The sequence below is a fragment of the Manduca sexta genome, chromosome 19 (genome assembly GCF_014839805.1).
Source record: "Manduca sexta isolate Smith_Timp_Sample1 chromosome 19, JHU_Msex_v1.0, whole genome shotgun sequence".
In the NCBI taxonomy this organism is placed as follows: Eukaryota; Metazoa; Arthropoda; class Insecta; order Lepidoptera; family Sphingidae; genus Manduca; species Manduca sexta.
In genome coordinates this window covers 4137283-4164146 of record NC_051133.1, presented here as the reverse complement: position 1 = coordinate 4164146, position 26864 = coordinate 4137283, and positions in this window count along the sequence as shown.

The window sequence follows — 26864 nt, the reverse complement described above, 5'->3', positions numbered from 1 at the left end:
AAGTGATGCCAAAGAAAGCGCCGATCGGCAAAAGATACAAGCATCCCAAAACGGTGAGCAGTCATAATTGCTTCTTCACGCTGCGCTGGAAGGCAATATAAAGGAATATATAACTCATAGTGAAACTATCAAAACATATTAAACACAATTTTATTATTTGCTCAAACGGCTTGTACACAATTTAGCAGCGCGCTGTCGAGAGATTTTATCGAGGAACTAAATGTTTCGAGAATAAAATTGGTCGCGCTCGCACGAATCGATCCAATATCGATATCGATAAGATACTATCGAGAAAGATGTTGCGTAATTACAGACCACGAGAACGATTATTCATTCGGAGAAATTTTGAAATGCATAATTCAGATTTCGGGGAAGTTGCTGAACTGGGTTACTTAAAACTAAGATATGTGGTCCAATTGTAAGTAATTTCACAGGAATAAATTTAATAATCGATATTTAAATTATTCAATTTCTTTATAATAGTAAAACTAATTGTGGGAGAAATAATCAATAAAATATAGTAAATCTATAAATTCAATGATATATAAATGACTACAGCATATCAGATATTATAAGTCGTGTAAAACATTGTGTGGCCTTTATAAATTATATACCTAGCTCTCCAATACATTTTATGATGAATACACTTTCTGGTTAAAGAGAGTTCAAATCCTTGTGTACCAACTAACTATACTGCTTCTTAGTAAAACGGTAAATCAATTTAAAGGACCCTTAAAATTTGAGTAGGTAAGAGACCATTATCATCTAATAAAACAACTATACCCTGAAATCGTGGGCGTATTGTCCTTCGAGGAAAGGCAGCTTAGAGTGGTATTGGACCTACAGGAATCTCTCTAACCGAAATAGCCAAAATGTTACTTTATATTAATACATAGCGAGACACTATTAAATAATTTGGTTTAGACTGTTTCTATTTTAATCTTACTCCTTATCTTACAAATACTAATATATATTTATGAGATTTTTTGAAAGGATTTGGATTGTAAGAAATAAACTCGGAAACAGTTAAACCGATTTGCATGAAATTTGGCACACATGTAAATCATGTCCTGGATTTACACATAGGTTCCATTATAACCCCGTAGAAATAATTGAAGTATTTATCTATTTTTTAAATTAGATGACACTGGTCTCGTACAGATATTGTTATAGATCGCTACAGAGATTTAGGGAATTTTGTAATCAAAAAGCTTTTCAAGCCGGCGCGGCGAAGTGAAGCGAGCAACGCCTAGTTTCATATATGTTTGTTTAATTTAACTTTGTTACAGTGTAAACTATAATCTAATTCCTTTCGAAAACGTAAGCAAATGTTTCTTCATTCATACCACCGTATGAGACGAGCTACTCGCTTAATGGCAGTCACTTACCTATAAACAAGATCAACACCATACAGGATTTTGTAATATCTTATATATAATTAGACTACCTTTACCTCTCTAGAAATTTTAAATTTTATAATACCTAGTTCTTACATTGGCTAATATGCTTTCCAAGTAGAATAACGTTCATCCATAGATGCATAGCGGTTGAAATTTCCAAATTAATGGCTCACCCAAACAGTCCTGCATTTAAATGACCTGTAATAGTAAAACTGGTATTAATTACGTCACAAAAAATGACAGTTTAAATAAGTCCAATTCCTTCAAGAGGATATCTGTATTTTTGTAATAACTGACATTCTCGTCGAACAGTTTTAATAGCCGTACAATATTTTTTTTATCTACATAGCTACCAAAACTGTCCGGCGATCAGAACTCCCGTATTTTAAAAAGACAGATATGCCACCGTACACGGAGCAGAAGACCCTGGCTATGTGCACAATTTTTCACAACCAGTGGGACCAGATAGAAATCTTCGTAACTCGCTTGACAAAACTTTACTACCGGAATGAGTTATGTTCTCTCAGATTATGTAGTAGTTCTAGTGAGTTTGATAAAGATAAAACGGAGAAAACATTTTAGAGCGTGCTTGAACACATGTGACTTGTTTTAGAAAAAAAAGTTAGAACAGTAGTTAAAACGTCATGGATTAGAAATGGAAGCCGATTATAAGTTTTTTCCAACCTAATTCAACTAAAAAAAACTAAACATTAATAAAGATACTATTATAATAATATTATAATACAAAGTCCCCTTTTCTGTCGGTCTGTATGTTATCGATTTTTTTAAAATGTACTGAACCGATTTTTATGAAATTCGGTATAAAGATAATAAGTATATTCTCATTTCAAATTATATCCTCGCGTCGGTCTACTCTAAAGCATCATCAACACTTCCATATCACTCTTATGATCGTACCATCAAGCGTTTTAATTTAGGCAATTATAAAGACATCAATAACCGAAGTGTTTCTTAATACAACTTCAGACATGTCATTTTGCCCGTTTGCTAATTTTCCGTCTACATACGTTGGCTCACACGAGGCTTATGCGATACTCATCGTCATGGAGTTTGGAAAACATGATCTTGAACGTGTAATAGAAGAAGAGATGCAAGATGTTTTAACATCTATTAAATGTTTAAACTTGTGAATTGATGTTGATGTTTCAGATCCATTTATTTCAAGGATACTGAAATTAATAAACTAATTTAAATGAATCCATAATGATTGATAAACATAGATCAGTTGATAACTTTGTGATATCAGAATTCAAATTTATGTTATTACGGTACCAATATTGTAATTGAACTAAGTTTTGATGATTGTTAATTTGCATTCGACAGTTACAAAATTATTGTCTACATTTTGCGTCAGTAAAAATGTTTGTTACAATGTTTATTTAACTCCCTATCCGTATGTATGTCCTGTAAATTTGCATGAAGGAAACCAGAATGGCTCCGATGTAAATGTTCAAATTAAAATCTTTCAACGGCATTCACTTCCGTATGAAGCCGATTGTGGCAGCCGCTTGAGCGGAAACTTCATAATGCCGCAGACTTAACGAAGTAACACCAAAATTACTCAGTTTGTCTCCCACAAACTTTATGCCGAGGGTTGTTGAATTATTTGCAATTCTTTCACGATTCAAGGGTCCGATACGGGTTTAGGATATTGATTTTCGAATAATTTGTATTTCATTTGGTTTTAGTTCGGAACCATTTTCAGATCTGAAATATAACATACACCACTAAAATTTGTTTTTCCTTATTCATAATAGCTAAGAAAAACAAATAAAAATAAGCTTAGTGATGTGTGTTTTGTATATACTTTGGTTTAACTTTGGAATTATTTCTAGATCTTTAAGCATACACACACCACTACATTTAGTTTTTCGGTCTGACTAATGGCTATGAAATAAAAAACAAAGCTTAGTAATGTGTATTTCCTTAGAGGTCTGGGTTCAGCTGTCGAATTAAGTCCAGATCTATAATATTGGTGAATATTGGAACACTTATGATAATAAACATAACATTGCAGTTGAAATCATTTTATATGAAGACATTGTTTTCAACACAAGCGATAAATTTCATTTCAGTTAGAGCTTAGGTAACGTTATGGAGTTTGGTTTCACCAGTGCTCCGTCTGGATATATTAGTTGATAAACAGTCTGAATTTCTTAACCCAATGTTTACAATACAAAAGCAACTGTGCAGTATTATGTAAACAAAATAACACTTATCCTAATTCCAATATTCATGCTTGTTTATCAATGTACATTATAGCTACCGCCTCAAGTGTCGTGTAAGGGTTACATTCGATTGGGAAATGACGTGCTCAGCATTCGAAACGCTCCCATTAACTGGCGACGCTTTGAGATGCAAATGAGATTTTTTTTCTTCATAAAATCTCTTCATTGAATATTTCAAACCGCGCCTTGTGGGTGAATTTATTTCTCCCCACTTTGTATGCCGGAGTGGTATTGGATTCAACAATTTGGATTTATATTCGGTTATTTCAATTTTTCGAATTAACGATATTTCTTAGTATTTCGTATGTCTATAAGCTATACTATAAGCATTCGTTAGGTTTCAGTTTTGTTCATTCTGAAACGATACCATTGACTCCTACACTTTAAAAATAAACTAGCGTTTTCATGTTGGACAAAAATATAAATATTCCTTTTAAAAAAACTCAAAGCTGTTAAAAGATAGTGTTATGAAAAACCTAAAGATCTACTTTGAACCATCACTGGTAGCAAAATTTTGGTTTAGCAGCAAGAAAACGCAATGCGTTCCCAAACCCGAACGCGCTGATGATCCAAAATTCATGACACAGTTTCCACATTCAATGCCATGTCGAAAGTGTGTGCGAACATGAATAGGGTACGGGCACCAATGATCGACCATTGTGCGAACGCACGCCCCTAGCTCCATGTTGTCACATAATGTCAGTATCGGAGGGGCTCAAAGTGTCACCCTCGCTAGACGAGTGCACTTGCTACACGTTATCCAGATATGTTGTGAATTTGCCTCGGTACTTTGAATGACGACTAATTCCATTGTTAACGCTCTGGCATATGGCCGACATGACAAGAGAGGTTTAGCGCAGATTGCCAATATTGAGAGCTCGATTTTGTACGACTAAAGCTTGGGATTAGTGCCGTTGTACTTTAATTTTTCAGTGCATTTTTGGTTTTAATGCGCGTGTTTTAACCGTTACAATAGCCTTGCATTTCAATATTCCCGATATGCATTTACATTTTATAGCTGTTTTTTGGAGTATAAAACGTCTTTAAATTTTATTGTGGTAACGATGTCGAACAAATTAGCCTGCTTACTTGTTTTGAAAATTTTGAGAATCGTCTTCGCAAACATGAAAGCAACATAGGGTTATAAAGCAGCAAACAAAAACACAATTAGCGCAGAGCCGTAAGGGTGAGATACAATGGTGTTGGGCTGTCCACGTTTGGAGCAGTTACCCTAATTTGTTATTACTGTCAGGCCCTTGGTGTGTTTGCGGTTACTTTATGCTAATAAATGCGACCAAAGCCCGACAATTTTACTTACACATGTGTAACTGTTTAACATTATTTTTCTCTAAAATGTTTTTAAGTCGTCCGAAAGAATAAACAATGATTGAGTTAAAGTATAAAATACCAACTGGTGTATTTTGTCAAAGCTTTCATGTATAAAATAACGTTTAATCAATAATTGTGCTGTCCAATTGGATTTTTATTTTTATTCTATCTATGAGGGAAGTTTCTAGTATTCTCGGTATTTGAAAATTACTTCGTCTTTTTTTAGATTGCTTCAGTGGCGTAGTCGTATTACGATTGTAAAATTTCTTCAGTTGCCGTTGAACAATACTTTTAATACGCGCAAGTAGTAACAAACACCCCAATATTTTACAAAACTATACGACATTTTAATTCCATGATAACCTTGATATTTCAATCAAATGCTATTTCTTTCTGACTACTGTTCACCTTCTGTTTATTTAATCTATACAACAGAATCTATATTTAAAAGGAATCAGTATACACCGATGCCAATACTTCGAGATTAGATTAATATTTTATTACAACATAAAATATCAATAGTATCGTAATCCGCAAATCATATTCAGATTCGAAAAGATTTATTCTGATGAGATTTACCGATCCTCATCAAAATATTTGTGAAGATACCTTTGGAATTGCAAAACTATTTTAGCTAGAAATCTTTACGAGGCCCTATTCACCTCTTGGATTACTGATAGGTTTCATTGTATTGGTGTTTTAAATTTCTCTTTTAGCTCGATTGATATTTTCAATATAGCCCCAGAAAAGGATATTATTAATGGCCATTTATTTTTCTGTATATATAATTATAAATAGATGTCTTTTTATATATTTCACCTGTTCAAAAATTAATGGTAGGTATATCACTATTATCTATTTCGTATTTAAGAGTGTGATTGGATTAACGGATATTTTTATTACTGGTATGGTACCATGCAACTGAAAAATCACTATCATGCCTCGATATAAAAAAAATAAATTATTTATGGCCATTACGATGTCTGAAGATGGAGATTGAATGGAGATTGTGGAATGCCATGCAATATTTCATTATTCAAAATTCAACTTAAGAGCTAATTAAACGCTCTGACAGCAAAAAATATTGCCACTAGACAAGCAAACAGTAAACAACAGTATGCGCAGTAATGCAACAGATAAATAGTAAATCCGGCATAACCCAGTACAATTTGTCTTCGAGACCTTGCGAACCATTTGCCAACATAATGTTTCGAGATAAGAAAGCCGCGGGAACAATATTAATCTTGTTGTGATTCATCTTTTATCGCTCAAACTTGCATGTACCCGGCTTGAGGCTTCATAAATCACACCGAGGTATGTTAAGGTGCAGACATATTGATATTGCGTATCAAATTGTCTGATCGATATTATTTTATTTGATTGGCTTTGCACTTGAGATTGTAGACATTGATAACTTTTGTTTGACTGATCATTTCATGCAATGGGCTTAAAATAGTTCAGGTCAAAATGCAGGTTTTATAGTATCTATTGTGGTAGCAGAGGCGGCCTTTGAGGGAGGCATACCCGGCAATCGCCCAGGGCCTCGCGCTGTACCTTGGAGGTCCTTTTTACGATCTTACCGAGGAAACTGTTCAAACCGAGGAACTGCTTTTGCTTCGCCCGGGGCCTCGCGTCATGTAAGGCCGCCACTGTGACGAAGAGGTATAGATTTAGTACAAGTTGACAGATATAGATGTCGCTCTCTTGAAGACCCCAACGTACAACAATGGTAAACAATAGGCTAAGGTAAATATAAAATACCATAATGACTTTTTTATGTTCACGCGAATATTAGACATTGAAATAAAAGACTTTGCAGCCTCCATAGTCACAGGACCACGAAGGCTGCAAAGTCTTTGAAACGTCTGAAGATAATTACAATATAAAAACCGCGATAAAATCCGCAAAATAGTTTTATTTTAATAAAATACTTTTTATTATACCTATAAAATAGAATCCGTAGTGAACAAAATCCAGTAAATGATCATTTGGAAAAACAATAATCCGTACTTTACAATAAAATGTCGTTTGATAGTAGCTATGCTCTAAAATAAAAATATTTATATCTCGCAATTCCTCGCCCTAAACTCGAACAATTCCCGATAAAGGCAATAAAAACACAATGTTTAACTTTACGACACCTTACCATGAACAAATCCTTACTGTACTTAGTAACATGATAAAACAGATCCAATAGTGCTCTCATACCGTGCCGAGACGTAATAAACGTATGAAAAGTGAACCAAACACCACTATTTGTTCTTCAATATATTTCCTACTTTGTTCACCGCTTATGTCGAATCATTAAAGTTCATAATCGACTGGCAAACGTCGAGATAATGTGAACATACGCAGCACTAAGACCAAATTAATGATGTCAGTTGAATATAGTTTGTTCGGTAACGAAATCGAAACACGGCGAAAAGTCATTGAATATATTTTAAGGAATTTCGAATGGTTGGTTACTGTTACGAGGTCTGTGCGTGAGTTTCGTACTTTTATGTACAGCAAAAAAAGGTACCTCAATAACCTAGTTGAATTACGGTAAGACTGCAGCGCTGAGGTATCGTGTTCAATTCCTGGTTTTCTTCCCTCCTCCCATCCTGAGAGTTTTCCTTCTTCTCCTACACTTCCTTCCTCAGATATCCCCTCCCAACTTTCCTCAAGGTTCCTGTAGTCGCTAAATCGGGGAATTTATCGCATTTGCAGATTTCTCTCGGTGTTGACTTTGAGGTCCAATACACAATAAAAAACTACCCTATCCTAACTTGTTATAGTAAATTGTGTCAATTCGCTTGGCTGCACTCGTCAACAAAGGGACTAGACTGATTTTGACCCGACTGATGACTGATAATGATGTTGAGTAATCTAGATTATATATTATCGCAGAAACGAATTTTATGCGAACGAATCCGCGAGCAACTACTAAATATATAAAATTATACAGCCAATAACTCATAAATTATTTACACGCCATCTGCTTTTGTTCACATTGATAGCGTTAAGCATTGAAACTGTGATTGGACATATTTTATGTATACATTACACCATTTAAAATTAATTTTCATTCTGAAACCTGCCTTTGTTATGAATATTCTATATCATGTTTAAAGTTTTTTTACGTCTTTCATAATATCTCCAGATTAGTTTAGTAGTGGCATACTTGGATCAGAACCGTTAAATTCGAGATTTAATTCGCAGTTCTATATATTCACTGATTTTTGTGACTGGTCATTCATATCATATATGAGAGTCCGCCTGGGTAGGTACCACCGTAATGTCTAAATCTATTTCTAACGCTAAGCAGCAGTGTGTTCCGGTTTCAAGGACATTGTAGCCAGTATAACTACTGGATATAATAAGACTTACCATCTCATGTCTCAGGATGGCGAGCGCAGTGGAATACCAAACAATCTTTATAATTCAAGGTGTTGGATGGTGTATCCAATGCTTATGGGCGGTCGTATCGCTAACCATCAGGCGAACAGCAAACTCGTCTCGTCAATGAAACAATAAAAAGAAATCTAGCAACATAGTAGTTTTTCCGATTTCCCCAGGATTTAAAAGTGATTTTGGTGCAATGAAATATAATTTCTGTAAAATGACATCAGCCCATGACACAAACCCAGCACTAAATCAAATGTTTTCGGTTCGACGTTGTGGAGCGATAAGTCGGTGCAACAAGGGCTAGAATGCGTGCAGCGGGCATACGATTTGTCCTCCCGTATCAAACTCCATAAATCGCTGCTTGTGTTAAATATTACCGCGACTGTTCTTTTGATATACGGGCGTGCGATGTTTTTTTCGTAAAAAATATATTTTAATATATCTCGGATTTCATAAATAATGTGTCTAGTGAAGGAAACGAAAGAAAAACGAAAGGTCGGACGCCCGCCTACAAGGTGGACGGACGACCTGGCTAGAGTCGCAGGAAGTCGCTGGATGCAGGCCGCTTCCAACAGGTCGACGTGGAGATCCTTGGGGGAGGCCTATGTTCAGCTGTGGACTTCCTGTGGCTGATATGATGATGATGATGAAGACTAAGAAGAAAGCGGAGATAGCCTAGTTGGGAGTGGTACGGACTGTTGAGACGAATGTCTCCAGGTTCAAAACCTAAGGGCACGCACATCTGACGCTTCTAAGGTTATGTGTCTATTCTTTTTTTATTATCGCTGGAATTAACTAACGGTGAAGGCAAACATTTGCATACTTGGGAAATTCTGTGTAAGAATTTTGAGGGTATGTGAAGTCTGCCAATCCGCACTAGGCCACTGTGGTGGACTAAGCCCCAAACCCTCCAGGTAGTAAAAGGAGTCCTGTATCCAGCTGTATAAAATACAAGGCTAATAATATTATGTGAGTATTATTAAAGATTAAGATTTATTCTATTTTCTTAAGTAACTCTGTCAGTGTATTACGAATTATTTCCATCGTCAGTGCTTGTTCCCGTAGCTTTCGCTTTACTAGAATCATCTCGGTTATTCAAGATAGTAATTTTTATACCAACTTTATTAAAAAACATAATTTCACAACACTTTCGCATAACATTCTTTGCGTGAATTACAAAACATTGCACTTTAAATATTGCCGAAACGAATATATCTTCATTTGCAGGAAACGTACATCATACGAAATACTAAAGTATTTAACCGCTAAAAGCATGTATATTTTATCGCTTTTTCAGGCTCTAAATTTGCCCCGACGTCACCGCATTTGCATGCGAGTGGCGACAAAGAACAAAGGAACGTTTGCAGTTTTTGTTTTAACGATACGATATCGGCAAAGGATGCGGTCCTATCAACTTGCTGTAAATCATTTAGTTTTAAAAATATATTGTCTCCTTTTGAATATATTGTGAAATCCATAGTGTCTGGACTTTTTGGTGTCACGTTTTATCAATGGTGGAAAATATTGTCGTGTTTTTGGCTTTGTGTGACGCTTTTTTTTATGTTGGCATTTTGTTGCTAATATAAGGTTTTGCTTCGTTCTTTTGTTTTGATATTACGTAATAGCCTGTATGTAGAAGATATAAAAAATATTGGTAGATGGCATTCGGTAGATCTTATTAAAAAGGCTCTCTATACATCTTTAGCACTTCACAGTATTGCACTATGATTTGCATTTAATAAAATCTATTTTGTTTCCGCGAGAAAAAATATAAAAAATTTAATACCGCATCATAAAACAGTATATTTGCATATAAATATGTCAAGCCGTTTTTTGTTTAAAGTAATTGCCTTTATTGTTTCATCTATATATATAAAAATGAATTGCTGTTCGTTAGTCTCGCTAAAACTCGAGAACGGCTGAACGGATTTATCTTATCTTGGTCTTGAATTATTCGTGGAGGTCTAGGGAAGGTTTAAAAGGTGAGAAAAATTCGAATAATTGCCGGGAAAATCCTCAAAACAGCATTTTTCTATTTCCCATACAAACGTTTTCTAACTAATACGTAGAGTCAATTGGAGCTTTATTGCTATTGTATAAAGTTCACTGTTGTCTAAGCAATGTAGGTGTGTTCCTAACATCAAAGCAGTGTGCGTTGGAGCACAGAATATAATAATGTAAAGTCGCGTTTTGAAACTCAACAAAAGTGATATCGCGGACCCGACTGAATTGAACAGTCACAAAATTTAATATATCGTTAGTTATTTGGTTGGCTTCACGATATTATTTCTTTTGTTTTACTTTAAGATGCATGTTTTCGTTATGGACAATTTTTGAGCTACTTTTGCATATCTATACTTATAATAAATCTGTAGAGAGGTCAATTCTGTACATGAAATATATTTCCAAAATAACTGGGGGTGATTAGGGATCGATACTGATGCCAAAAATGCAATTAGTAAAATTTTTGTCTGTCTGTCTGTCTGTATAACCGTTATAGAAACAAAAACTACTCGACGGATTTTAACTTAACTTGGTACAATTATTTTTCATACTCCTGAGCTGGTTATAGTATACTTTTCATCACGCTACAATTAATAGGAGCATAGCAGTGATGGAAAATGTTGGGAAAACGGGAGAAGTTACTCCATTTTTTAAGCTTCCGTCATTTCGTGTGCAACCTTAATGGTTAAAAGTTCCTTCGATTTCACCAGGATCCCATCATCAGACCCTGACCGGACAATCGGACCACCTGCATACCACCATAAATTAAAAAAACATCCCGACAAATTGAGCACCTTCTCCATTTTTGAAACCCGAAATCCACGCGGGCGAAGCTGCGGGCGGAAGCTAGTTATTAAATAAATAAATTTATTATTATCCTGTAACAGTGGTTAATGGATGATTATCCTAACAAGACGAATAAATTTTATCTATCTTTATTATAATAGCTTGAAATAGTTTGAGCCAACATAAAATAGATGTAAATCGATTTTTTGTTAACATTGTAGCACGCGTTACTGACCATGCTTTGAATAAATAAACAAGTCATTAGTAATATTTACCTATTTTTTACTAAGAAAAAGATTTTGAACAAACTCAGTCACGTATAAAGACGTAATAGAATTTTAAATCAAAGTCGACTATAATATCGCCTAAGACTTTTGAGATGTCGAAATTGATTTTGTATAGGATTAAACGATGAAAATTCTTAGCTCTAACTTCAATTTAAATTTTTGATATTAATGACATTTTTTATTGAAAGCGCACGAAGCGTGAGTTGATTTTTTCGATTTTTGTCAAACCTTTACGATTTGCGAACGGTGAGGTCACAGTGGTGTTCGTAAAGCGATTTTGGTTTGTACCACGTATAATCGATGTTTACGCTCGAAAAATGCGGGAGACCGCAGCCGCGTCCGCCGCTCTAGCACTGTAATTAATTTGCGCCGTAATTACGCGAACGTTTTTAATTTACTATTGAAATATTTTTATATTACGTTCGCTACAATATCGTGTTTAATGTGGCGCATTATTAATGAATGAGTTGATCAGGAATTATGATGCTGTTAGACTTGAATAAGTGTGCTATTACTCTAAATATTTAAGACAAGATTATTATGTGTGCAAGCTGGTTTCACGTTTAAATGTTTGACAAAATAGAAAGGAAATGTACTTAAAATAATTTGGTGATATTATAACATGCTTAAATAGTTATTCCACTGTAATATTACCACAGTAATCGATGTAACTATTTATAGAAAAAAAATATAAGTATATATTTATATTATGTATTTGATAGATTTTCCCAGCATTTCTAGTAATAAATTTCCAGCATTAGTATAATTATTTTTCGTGAGCAAATATTATTCTCGTCAATAAAATTTTATGAACACCGCAAAGTTAGAAAATCATTGTAATTGACATCCGTTTATCGCTCAACTACCACTAACAAAACCACAGCCGCGCACGTGGACAACTAAGCACCTAGATAAGGCATTAGTAACTCATGTCATATCCAGAATATTAAATTATTACCTTTACCGACACATTGGAATATGGCCCTTATATGCATACATTTAAAGGTGTTTGTATATTGTTCTCATTATTTTGATTGAAGGAAGTTATCCATCAAAGGCGCTGACGTAATCGATGTCTTCGGCATTATAATGAGGCTAAGTTTTGCTTGTCTGTTTGTTTTTATAGCTTTAGTTTTTGAAAAATGGTTTTTGAAATCATCAGTACATTTTATTTGTGTTTAATGGACAAAAAATCGTATGTGTGAAAATCGTATTGAAAAATCGAACGTATTGCAGTTTTAGAATCTTACTGGTGTTGTCTACTACTCCCTAGAAATAGGAAGAAATGTTTATGTTTCGTAGCTTACCTATCCCGCCTAAACAAAAAAAAAATCATATATCATTATTGATTTTACTGCCAATCGATCTTCCTTCGGAAAATATATAACATAATGACATTATTAATAGTCCCTAACACGAAATAATTGACTAAACTCTAATAATGACATAACATAAATTAAACTAATCTAATCATTAGAAGCAACCATGAAATCGCTAATTGATAATCATAAATCGATAATAAATTACATTATAAAATACTAATATAGAATCCGGTCTCATAATAAAGACATTTGGGATTTCATAAACGATGAGGTTGAAATGGCGAAATGATTGTGATACGCTCGGTCCACAATTAAAATGTAAATGAGGATGACCGGGATTCGCTAATGTGGACAAAAAACAAACCCGGCTAAGGTGGGGTCTTATGATGTCATCCGATTTGAAAACGATTTTTCTAAATCGGCTACGATTTAAATCGGAGTTAATTTGATTTAAAGTTGATTGTTTTAAAATTGTTTGATGTTTGTTGGTATGTTATAATATTTTAAAATACTGTGTACCTTCTTGGTTTAGTGGCAATGTGCAAAGTACATGTCTAATCGAGGGATCCTAGATTCGATTCCCACGTCGGTCAACCATGTGTGTGTTATACGACTACGATTTACGCGGAATTCAATCCGAGTGGGTCAAATGAAAAAGTGTATCAAATGCACAGTGTTAATTCAGATATATTATTTTAGAATTATAATGAAATCTTTAGAAAATTCAGTTATCAATTTCTATTAAATATCCGTTAATTTGTGGCGAAATGGCGAATAAGAACGTCCGTTATAAACCGGACTTTGTTGATTACAACAAATTACTGACGAGTCAGATAATATCTGACGTTTTGCAAAACATAATGGCGTAATACGACACCTTAAACATGATAATCTGATTTATGACTCTATTAATTAAAATGTTTTCATATGTTATGATGTTTATTAAATACATTTTATTTTGTGGGAATGAATTTTTTTGTGTTATCGCCGTAAGCTTTAAACGTACAAGCGGACAACAAAGCGATCCCACAAGGGTTCCGTTTGAGGTACGGAAACCTAAAAATAGACAAAGCGGTAGTATCTTCCTGTTTTTTTTTTTACAGAAACAGCAAAGTAATCCCACTGCACATGATGGTAAGTGGAGTGGGGTCCGATAGAATGTCGACTGACGACACATGATTACCCCTCGACACTCGCCGCAATTATGCCGGCCTGGAACCGGATATACACAGGCTGATCCCGGAACACGACACACTAACGTGGGCCAATATGGCGGGTTTTAACACCTTGTGTACCGTGGTCGCTATCCGGGCGGATATAAGATATACCCTATACCACCAGCAAGTTTTGATTTTTGGGTAAGTTTTAAAATGTCAGAAAAACATGACCTATATCCAGCTAACCATATATAACACAACCCTATCCCGCATTACCCTCGATATAAGGGTAGGCTTGCCCTACAATAGCACATAAATAAATGATACAAATCTACGATGAAAACTTAATTTATTATTATTACCTTTGTTAATCAACTTTGTATTCTTTTATTACCACTTTTATGACCTACATGCGACATGCACAGTTTGTGTTTCTAAATAGAATAGCTATTCAATTAACTATAATAAAACTAGCATGCACAAGACATATTCACAAATGTATGTAATATGCTCATGGGACGCCCACGACGAAGCAACAATGTAATAACTGAAAGCCTTTGGCAATACGAGGATGCTTAGCCTCGTTATAAGGTACTTATTACATATGGAATGCAATATAACTTAGATATTAAAGATTTATAACTGAATGGAATTCGGTATAAGTATTATATTACGCACTAGGCCAGCGTGGTGGACTAAGGCCTAATCCCTGTCAGTAGTAGAGGAGACTCGTGCCCTGTAGTGGGACAGTATATAATATAGGTCTGATATTATATATTACTAAAATATATTGTGGAGTACAAACGTGACAAGAAATGGTATAAGTTGCGTTAAACCTGAAGAGAAAAGAACTAGAGGCGACCCGCCGTTGACTTGATGGTCTCATATAAAGGGAGAACTCAAGAAAGTCCAAACACGATATGTGACAAACCAGGATAGATTAAACTGGCACAAAGTAGTACTAACTAGTAGAGGAAACCCGTTCTCAAATATAGGGAACAGGGTTGGACAAAGAAGAGACGGGCATGACAAGAAATAAGTAAATTCGCGTTATTCTCATTGTTTCAATTATAATTACTCATACCAATGATATATTGAATATTTTACAAGAACTAAAGTAACCGTATACAGGTGAAACAAAGTTAAGTATAATATAATTATTGATTGGCACAGACCTCATTTACGATTGTGAGAGGCCTTTAGACAATCATATTGCTAATTAAAAAAAAATCAAGAAGGTTATAATTTTCAAAGTTATAATTTGTCTACATTATTGTCAACATTTCAACGACAAAGTAAAATAAAAAAATAACATACCCAGGACCAAGTATCAAACAGAGTTCATTGACAGAAGGTATTAAAACTGACATCAATTGCAAATTCTTCATGTCACGCTCCATTGTACGAGCAAAGCTTGATAAAGCAACTCCATCCACCGTCCACTAATGACGCACCATTAAAAACAATAAACCGATTTGCAATTCAGATCGCGTTCTCAAAATCCCATAAATATGTAGATATCAAAACATGAACCAAAACATGCATTCGGAATCTGTAATGAACAATGTCTTATCAACCGCACCCTTCCATTGAACGAATGGACAATATGTCATAATTATTTAATTAATGCATGCCCACCACGGGTTATCGGCTCCATAATTCAACCCACCTATGATCGCGTGAATCAATTTACGTAACTATGAAGTTTGGACTTTCAGAATTCAATATTCATTTATTTTCTTGTGGATGTGGAAATCTGTTATATTTTTGATGATTTAATAATATATATCAATTTGTGGTAGATATGTTTTTGTAAAAGTGGAGGTTAATTGTAAATAAGGGTACATAATTATCGTGAGGGTCAACAGTTGTCGCAGTTATCACAGTAAATTGCGTGCATGTGGCATCATGACTTTTTTCCATTTCAGGGGTAGACATTTCACCAGCCATGTTAGGTCTCACACGGGGCAGGCCTATTGAGATTTACCAGGTACTACTAACAACCTAATATTACTTTGTCCGATTCGGGATTCGAGGCCAAAATCTTAGCGCGATAGTCATACCGCGCACGCAATGCAACTACACTAGTGAGGTATTGGATAAAACGTAATTATTTACAAATCCTTTAAACTGCACATTAAATAATAATGAAATCGGTTTAAAAGAGAATACATTTTGCTGTAGTGACTTGTGTCGTGACAAACATCTGTTTGTTGTGATGTAAATAATATTTTTCTTGTGTTAATGCTTTTTATATGTTTAATGTGTATTTATTGATGCTATCGTAATTGTGTCTGAGCCTAACTGAAATGAGAAAGAGTGAAATTAGACTCTAAACTGCGTTAAGGATATTTAAGTTTTAACTTCTTTAAATGGCAACCGGGTCTTGAGAGGCTGAACTAAAATAACAGTTGTATCTTCCTTTTATACATACATGAAGAAAAACAACATAATAAGAACACAATATATTTCATAATTTTTATACCCATCAATACACGTCAAAAATATCTTAAATTTTGACATCGTAACACGTCTAAAATATTGAACCGGTCTAGGCTGTACAGAAAACACCGTGGCAGTTTTAGAGTGGGAACGTGACGTTGCAAATAAGGCAGATAAACTAGAAGAGATATTGCCAAGAGGCTACGGTCACGTAAGAAAACCACCGGGGTCCGAGAATTACTGCTAAGACCTATAAGATCCTGTAGGTAGGTTGGGCATTGCCGTTTCACACGGACGCGAAGGTATTTCGAACGTATGTGGTGTATGAATAGTACATACATCCAAATTATGATTACATGAAACTAATTGAGTTAGGTATGATTGATCAGTTTTCCTGATTAGAATATAATAATAATAGCAGCCTTATATTATATATTGTCCCATTGCTGGGCACGGTTCTCCTCTACTGCTGAGAGGGATTAGGCCTTAGTCCACCACGCTGGCCTAATGCGGATTGGTAGACTTCACACACTCGCAAAATTGTTATAGTGAATTTCTCAGGTATGCAGGTTTCCTCACGATGTTTTTCTTTACGGTTAAAGCAAGCAAAAATTCACAAATAATGGACACATAATTTTGGAAAAGTTAGAGGTGTATGCTCTTGGGATTAGAACCTACAGATATTCGTCTCGGCAGTCCGTTCCACATCCAACTGGGTTACCGCCGCTTTAATAGATTAATATGGGGCAGGGAAACTGTATGCGGGAACTTAGTTGTTTATTACTGTGCAGGCCCAGTTGTATTAATATATTAGGATAACTTCATTTGGAGTATGTACGGATAGTTTGGCGGTTCAAGACAAGTCATCATTCAAATGCTCACAAAAAGTAAGGGAAAATAACTTCACAGAGCTATAGTAAATTACATCATAAAAAGCGCCATCTATTTGTTACCATAAAAAGTAAATTACTGTACGAAACCGCGGCAAGTTGATCTCCACCCATAGCATCGGGTCCGCCCACGCCAATCTTAATTATGCGATTGTATGCCAACACGCGTGTCAATTAATTGCGGCCATGGTTCGATTTGTTTTATTGTCGCTTCTTTTGTTCGAAAACATTGTTCTTTGTTGACGTTTTTGCGTCACTGTTACGAACAAAATCATTTTTGTTTTCGCATCTCTATGGGAGGTAACGTTATTAAAATTTTATTTATTTGTGTCTAGAGAATATTTTATGCGGCTATTATTCTCTGGGATCTGAGTGAAATGTAATTTATTTTTTGTCTTAGTTGTTATGAGTCTGATACCTTTATTAACATTGTAATCTCAGTAACAATTATTGCATATCGTATTTTAATAATAATACTAATGCTTTATATTATTTTGTTACTAAAATAGATGCTGTTAAGGATATTCAGTGATATTCTTATTTTAAAAATAACGTAATATTATTCATTTAATTAAATATGTCAAATGAAAAGAAAACACGCGCCATACGAAATTGAGCTGAATCATCTTTCATTTTAGTAACCCTTAAGGATCAAATCAAACGGGTCAAGGCCGGTTCATGCTTCAGAGGCGGTCACGTAATGACACGTATTGCACACAGATCGTTGGAATTCAATCATGACCTTTCATTTGTAACAAATGTCAAGATCATAACTCCCATATCGGTGCTACAAATGCCTTGAGTGAATGCGAAATCGTGATGTTTTTGCTTGAAACGGTTTGGGAGATTTCATGTTTTTTAAGGATACGTCTAGAACTTGCCTTGAAGGGCTGCAGTAATTTACACATCATTTTTATAGTCTTTTTAAAAGCTAAAGTTATTTACAATACCAACATTGGGCAAGCTTTACTTGAGTTCATTCATTTGGATAAAACCTAAATATCAAAAACAAATAGTTAATGCAGGATTAACATGTTACATAGTAAGATCGTAAATAACTAATTTATATATTATGTAGGTACTTAAGCTTTGAATTTTTCAGCAACAGTTCGAATAAAATGCAAACGAAATTCGTGAGAGTAATCAAATCAATTTATATTAAAAACCGCTTATCAATATACATAAATTACCCACAATATTTACTAACATTTCTTTCGAGTAAAAAAGGAGACTCCTCCTGTCTCCTCTGTCCTGTTTCTTCCAAATTAAGAAAACGAAATATATGTGTGTTTTCATTTCATACCTCCCCATATTTACTTTATATAAAAAACAAAATCTGTAAGATATTTCTTTGAAATATTTCGCAGAGTAATTGCAGAGATTGTGCGTCGAATGGCAAGAGAAATAATGCTTGGGCTCCATGAGATAAAATCTGCGAGAGATATTGCGATTATATTGCGATTGGCGTCAGCTTTGTCGCGGGTTTGATTCGTTCTGAAACCATGTTCACGATTTGTTTACAAAACTGGATGGGAAGTAAAATATTTTTCTTTCAATTATTTTATGGTGACTAGCATATTTAAAATAGATAGAGGAATATTTTATTTCTTAATTTGTATTTTTCTGGTATAGGATGAGGCTTTACTCCAATTGAGCAAAAGTCTCTTAGATACTAAAATAAATGCAGGTTCAGTCAAAATATTAATTTAAGCACCAACCTCGACAAACAGTGAATATTGCATAATTATTTTTCGTAACGGTAATTTTCATTTGTCAAAAGAAATCTTTAGAAATGAACTTGTAAGTATTTCCATTACATGTTTAATTTAATAACTGTCATTTAATATTTCTCTATAATCCGATCTCATGCAATTCAATCGAAAAGACCACAAATGCAAATTCTTATAAAGAAATTAAATTTCTTCGTATAGCTTCCTCAGTATTTTAATACCATCCTTGCATATTTGCTAACGTCGAGTCCATTTTTATCGCGCCAATGCAGCACTTCTCCGTCCCGGTAATTGGTCGAAGTTATCTACGTCATTACATCTCGATTCCTTTTTCGTTTGCTTATTTCTCTCTTTTCATTCGCTGCTTTCGTTTGTTTTTGATTCAATTACTTTTAATGCCCGCAGATCATAATCTGTGAATATTGCTAGTGCTTAATCTTTTTCAAATTGTTTGGATTCGATATATTATTTTATTTCATAAGAGGCTGGTTTGTATTACAGTGAAATTTGTTTATGATTAACGATCGCTTCTCCTTGGTTTGCTACCTTTTAAGGTTTTACAAATATAACGAAACCAAGTTTTGTATATTGTGAGTCGATATAATAGATATAAGATCCTAAACTAACTTCGCATAATGGACTATGCATATGTGTTTAAAACTGTAATTTGAAAGCGAAGGAAATAGCTGAAGAGATAAAATAAGAAAACAGTATTTACAAACGACAATATCAGGTTTCAATGACTAATTCCAATCTTTATGGTTCCGTAGATTTTTAACCATTGCAAATAACTAGTTCGGAGTCAATTACAGCAATTATTCCACGTTGTCGCCTCCATACCTCAACGACACTAATTAGCTACAAAGTAACCATGGATTGACGCTACATTAACACATAAAAGTGAAATTGTAAATTCACAGCCCCAATCTAGATAACCTCATATTTTTCTTTTCCAACCTTGTTTATGCGTTTTTTCTTATGGACACGACATAATTCATACTGTATCGCAACTCGGATCGGTATTTCACTAAATGAACGCGTCTCTGAAGATATTTATAGCGTCGGTGGACATAATTTAATAAACAAAGCAGGGCCGGGCAGACATTTTAATGCCACCCCAGGCATAGGATCTGATAATGGTTCATAACTGGTTCCTGAGTTCGTAGATAGCATTGTACCAGGTTGCCAGCTCCCCGGTAGAGAGTACGTCGAATCGTTAAGCCAGTATCTGTATTGGTGCTATTAATAATACGCAGCGAGATCTGATATGCAACGACGAATATTTTATTTCGCTATTTTTTAGTACAAATTGTTCGCGCGTGAGATATTTTGTTATGGAAATTGATGTGTTTGAATCAATAACGCGTGCATTTTTTTATCACGGCCTACAATTTTAGGTCGAATTTGATTACCAATATTTTTAATGGAACTGAAGTACAGCATTTTTTAGTTAAATTAAATTCTTCAATACAGTTACTAAATTTTACTGTCGATCATCATTATTAACTTATTTATATGTAAGCTTTCTATATTCAGAAATCACATTGTTTTACTACACAATATAAATTTTATGTCTTTCTTAACGCTTAGTTTTTCTTCTAAACACCTAAACATAAAATAGCAATCAGAAAAAGTTCGCAAAACAGCATTGTGTTCTATAACAATGCAGAATCGAAACTACGAGCACCGAAACCAGACAAATGACTGGCACGTCTCAAAACAGATGGAAATCAAACCAGTAACAATCTATAAAGTATAAACATTTACATTCGTGAGACGTGCGCCGCCAACAAAAACTGATCGTGCTACGATTTTGGTGTTATCTCGTTCCCCTTTTGTTTCCTTGACAGGTGCATTAGGGAATATCACAGAACAATTAAAAGCACCGTTGATGCATCATCATGGTGACCGTCGATTATGGCCGAGACTTTGACGTACGCGTGGAATTATCTTTGGACTCATCGGAATAGTTTTGGAAATTTCGAGTATACATATTATATTTAATTAAAATAATAGTGATAATAATTATTATTAATATTACATTACTAAAGAGTGAGTTAAACATTTCAGTGGAAATATATTTAGAATCGTTTAAAATCGTAGGAAATGGAAACACAATCCTCCACTTATTTGACGAACTTAAAAATCTGACGTCACTTAACTTATCACAACTTATTATAATATGAAACCCATCAAGCATGAACGAGTTATGGAATACAGTAACAACCTAGTATTAATCCTTTATAACCTGCATATGAAAGTTTATGTGACAAGACATGAATATTATCGCTAATAGATCGTTCCGCTCGATTTGATTAAGGAATGCCTTTGTTGAGAAACGCTTGATGCAGTCTAGTTTTGGACGTGCTTCAACCGATATTTGAGGTTCAATAGTTTGTTTTGTTTGTTTCAATACAAATTGTGTTCCGTTTTGTGTTTGTCATGGTTAGTTGATTATTCGTGTTTGTGTTAAGTAAAATTTGCTATGCGATATTTATTAAACTAGGTTGAAATGTTTTTTATGTGTTATGGAAATATAACTTTTTTTGTTTCTGTTTAGATCTAATTTCCCTTAGCATTATATCATTGCTATTTAAATATTTGTCAGTTGATTATAATACTTCGATAAAGTATATACACGTCAAATGCTTACACTCAGCTATTTGCATACGCTATTGTATCCACACAATAATATCTAATAACGTTCCGTTATAAATTTTCACCTCTATCAATCATATTTATCGGCAAACATATAATTGGCACTAATTCCATAACCCAATTTGTATGTATGCTAGCCACAATATACAGGGTTACCAGTCTATCGGTAATAAAATCTATAATTAATCAATCAGGATTTTGTATTCATGTCATTAGTTATAAGCGGTCATAGCTTGGTTGGTTGTGGAATGGACTGCCTGGAGACAGGTTCAAATCCCATGGACACGAATCTCTGACTTTTCTAGAGTTATGTGTGTTTTCCCTTGTGAAATATCACTTGCTTTAACGGTGAAGGGAAACATCGTGAAGAGACCTGCATACCTGAGAAGTTCTCTGTAGTAATTTTGAGGGTGTGTGAAGTAAAGGGTTAAGGCATATACACACTTACAAAGCTAGAAATTTAGGTATGTTTTTTTCTATTCGAATAACACAGAAAGTTTGTTTAACAGACTTGTTAATATCACCTAAAATCTCTTAGTCCACGAATTTGGAGTGCTGCCTAGACTGAAACAATAATGCGCGTTAAATGGCTCTAATCATGTTATTTGATGCTACCTACTAACATTATTTATTTCTAACCATCAAGGTATAGTTTTGTGACTTGTATTTCATGATAATAAACGTAACTTAGATATAAACAAATCCATAATTTAGGAAGATAACAGAGCTGGCAACACAATACACAGAGAGTTCAACGCGTCCGCCGTACTCCTAAGTACAGATTAAACAGCTTCTTATAAAGCAATTTAGACACGTATAATACAAATATCGTGCACCGAGCCAGGGGTCATTCCTCTGGCATTTTAGATACATTCCGGCTATTAAAAGAACATATTTTCACGCACCCGATATTTAGAGTTTGAGTGCCTTAAGAAGCACTTTTATTGCCTTTAAATGGCAGGTAACAGTTCGTTTGGTTGAGTCGTAAAACGCAAGCTATCACAACAGTCTCAGGAGACATTGCTTTTAGTGAGTGGGCCGTGATTTCTTTGATGTTTACTAAAATATTGAATATAAACGGACGGATAAATCAGTGGTTTATTTGGAATTTTATTAGTTATGTCGTTTTATGTATCAGATTAGTGTTACGTTCGTTGTAAGGTTTAAAAAGGATTTAACACATATTTGACTACATTCATGTTGGTTTTATAAAATTCTATACTTAACTTATGTTACTCCCTACAAAAATGTTTGGAAAATATATGATAATATGGAAATATATATACATTTGAATATAATTTTATTTATTTACATACAGAATTCATTACAGTAATAAAGTTAATAGTATTCTAAAGCTAAATACCATTAAAATATAAGGCGTACACGGCATACATATGAACAGGAAAACCTTGACAAAATTATAAAAAAACATAATAAAACAATAATAATAGTGCGTGAAATAAGGCCCATACTTAATTTTATATTCAATTACATTTTTTAAGATAACGAAAGAAATAGGAAAAATTTACAAACTTAATTAAAAGATGTTGAAACAGAGAGGTGACTGATACTACACACATTTCAATTAAATTTACAAAATTAATCAAAGTAAAGTATTATTTACTCAATAACTTCACAGTTTTCTTAAACTTCTTGCTGGACAGAATTTTCCTTTAAATTATTACATCTCGCATGTTAAGAAGCATCACTAACATTTCTAACGTCTTAAGGCATGAAGATAATGTTTAAATTATGTATGAATAAGCTGTAATCAAATAATGCAATGTAGTCTTCCGCATGTTTTACAATATGGCGGTGGTTTCCGTTACTCTTACAAACAAAGTATTGGTCGTTCCGATATATTGTTCGAGACCGACCGTATTTAGAGGTGCATTGAGTTGCAGAAACGGGTAACTTAATAACAATTATTTTTTTATGTTAAATAATTGTTTAACTTATTGTATTGTTAAAGTTCATTAAAATGTTAAAAGACATGAAACAGCCAATCAATAATTAATCGGAAAGATACCAGTTGAATAATTGTTTAGTTTATTGTAATATCAAGGTTCATTAAGATCTTAATAAACATGAAACAGCCAATCAATAATTAGTGGGAAAGATACCATGTTATTGTCTGTTCCTACTGTTTAGCAATACTGTGGTTTTTTGTTCGGAAAATGTTTTAACTAATGTAATTTCTAGATATAATGAGACTGAATGTAGCGTTTCCTAGGTCAATAGACTTCATAGTTTATGACAAGTACAATCGAAGGCTCTGAGTGATGTTAGTTTATAAGTTGTCTTTAAGTTTATTAACGGTTAATTGATAAGCTCTTTTCGGTAATTCTGTCGTATTATAGTTGCTTTAATATCTTATCGTATAAACAAAGCAACTATGTTTAATTTACTTTGATTGAAAAAAGCCAAATGGATTTCGTTAATTCACTTTGATCAAACCAAGTCAAATGAAAAAATCATTTATAGAAGTTATACCGTTTGTACCAAGGATCCAATCCATTAAAGGTCAACGCAAGTGAGCTATAAATAAGGTATTTAACCCAGTGTGTGTGGGCCCAGACTTACTGGTGGCACGATATTCATGGGAAGGCCTCGAGCTTTACAATGGTTACTATATTTCCTGTGGGCTGGTCGGTTTGTTAATATTTATCGTGAGCTGGAATCGGGTGCAGATTTGCTCTCTTAGTTTGTAATTGCTAGTGATATTGGATCTTAAATCGAAGTTTTAAAGTATGTCATTTTATGTGCAGTTTTAAACACTCGGGCGGCGGTAGCCTAGTTGGGTGTGGAACGGACTGCCAAGACGAATGTCCACAGGTTTAAATCCCAAGGGCACACACATCTGACTTTTCTAAAATCATGTGTGTATTCTTTGTGAATTTATCGTTCGCTTTAACGGTGAAGGAAAACATCGTGAGGAAACCTGCACATCTGAGAAGTTCTGTATAGGAATTTCGAAGGTGTGTGACGTCTACCAATCCGCACTAGGCCAGCGTGGTGGACTATGGCCTAATCCCTCTCAGTAGTAGAGGAGGCCCGTGTTCAGCAGTGGGCAAGTATATAATGCAGGGCTGATATTATTATTTATTATTTAAACGCTCTTTGAAGTCAATTGACGGTAGGTACGAGATTAACACCGCCTATAATAAACAATACCGATTAATTCATAAAATTGAAATAACCAAAGTCAATTGTTAAATTCATTTACTTTCTGGCTTTGAGTAATAATACTTACTAATTTATCTTTTTCACTTTAAATTCTTATTAATCCCTAAATAGCAAACGCAAAAATATTTTTATCATCCTAATATTTTCATAAATTTTGTAATTTGATATTCTTTATTTAAACATTGTCTCTATAATAGATGAACTGTTAAGTATATTAAAAAAATATGCATATTTCACCTTATTATTTCAGAACATTTTTATTATACCCATAAACTACAAAGTATAATAGAGTCTCGACGCAGAGTGAAAAGATTAAAAGTGCTAATTTATGGTTTGTTACTTTAATATACTGCTGTAATAAAATCAACAATACATACATACATTTTCCCTTATCGTATAATGTATTTTGCGTTACGTTGTTCTCCTAATCAGGAAGATGAAACGAAAAACATGTTTTATCAACTCGGGGTCATTGAAAAACAGGAAGGGTTTGAGGGAGCCTAAATTATAATGTATGATTCAAACTTTTATTTTTAGACGTTCATTATTTATGGCTTTTGATATATAAATGCAGACTGGGGTCAGGACATGTTACAAGAGCCTGGAGCATCATCTATGCATCCCTATTTTTTTCATCTAGATGACGATGACCAAAGTATGTAAGTAATATGTTATTTCTAAAATTCATGATTTCAACCTAACTGGAGGCCACTGATTGTTATTATTTATGTTCCTGAAGCTCAAGAGAAAGGAGCCTAGTGATAAGCTGCCAACACTGTTACCTAAGTTTATTGAAGCCAACATTGGTTGAATTGGTGCGTAACTCACCGTTTTTGACTTCCAGTATTTTCACTGACTGTATAAACATATCATCAATGAATATTAAAGGAAATACAGAAAGTCCGATACAAAAATTACACAAAATGTATATTTAACCAAAACAACCTTTTTAGAAATACCTAACTAAAAATACAAACTTTGTACAACTATTTTTTATGTAACATAAAAAGTCATAACGCCTACAATGCAATATAAATGGTAACCCGATCAATGCGCGCCTCTATAGCTATAAACAAACGAAAATATGAATCGAGATTACGGTAACAGAGGAACGCGTGTGATAGCAAGATGCTGTAGAAGTGTGTAGATGCGACACTACATTCAGCGAAAGTGTAGGTAATGAATTGTTTTTTACCATTTAGCTATCATTTTCTCTATCATAATAGATATTCGGTTTTTATATATAAACTATGGGACCATGACATGATCTATGGATATCCTGATAATAATTAAGTTACCGCAATATAGTATGTATTTTAGTAATCGCGTTTAAATGTGCTTCTAGGAGGAGAAGCGAGGGCATTGCGTACATAATTGCCTACGAAACCTAATCTGATTAAAGTACGATAAAGTACTAATCTTATTTGAGACAGCTTTTTGTATTTTTCGAGTAACTAGTAATTTAAATTATATCTAAAACAATAGGAAAGATACGGCACTAATCCAAAATTTTGTTAGGTAGAATTTCATCGCCCGTTTTGTATAGCTAAGAATTCACACCTCTGAAATATGCCCAATCTTTTACCAGTAGTTAAAGCGTGGGTCGACGCAAATGGTAGTGAAACGAACACACTGTATATGAGACAGTGCATCATTTGCAATTACATGTTATTGTACCTTTGTACTATTTAATGTCCGACGGCATACGCCCCCGGTCGTAAGAATGTGGTATTGTAAGCAAATAGTTCGCAGTTTATTTCTGTCAATTTTTATATCGGACGCGGCTTGCTAACGAGTATGAGAATGTGTTTAAAGCTTTGTTTTGTAGAATTAGGTTCATTAAATCTAATAAAAACGATTGCGTACTATTGTTAGTACATTTTTACATATTTTTTATACCTACGTGCACGACAAAGTGACGTCACTGCACCTGATGGTAAGTGGAGTAGAGTTTAACAGTATGTCGAGTGTCGACTAGCGATTCGACACAATTATGCCAGCCTGTTGGAACCGGATATACATAGGTTGATCCCAGAA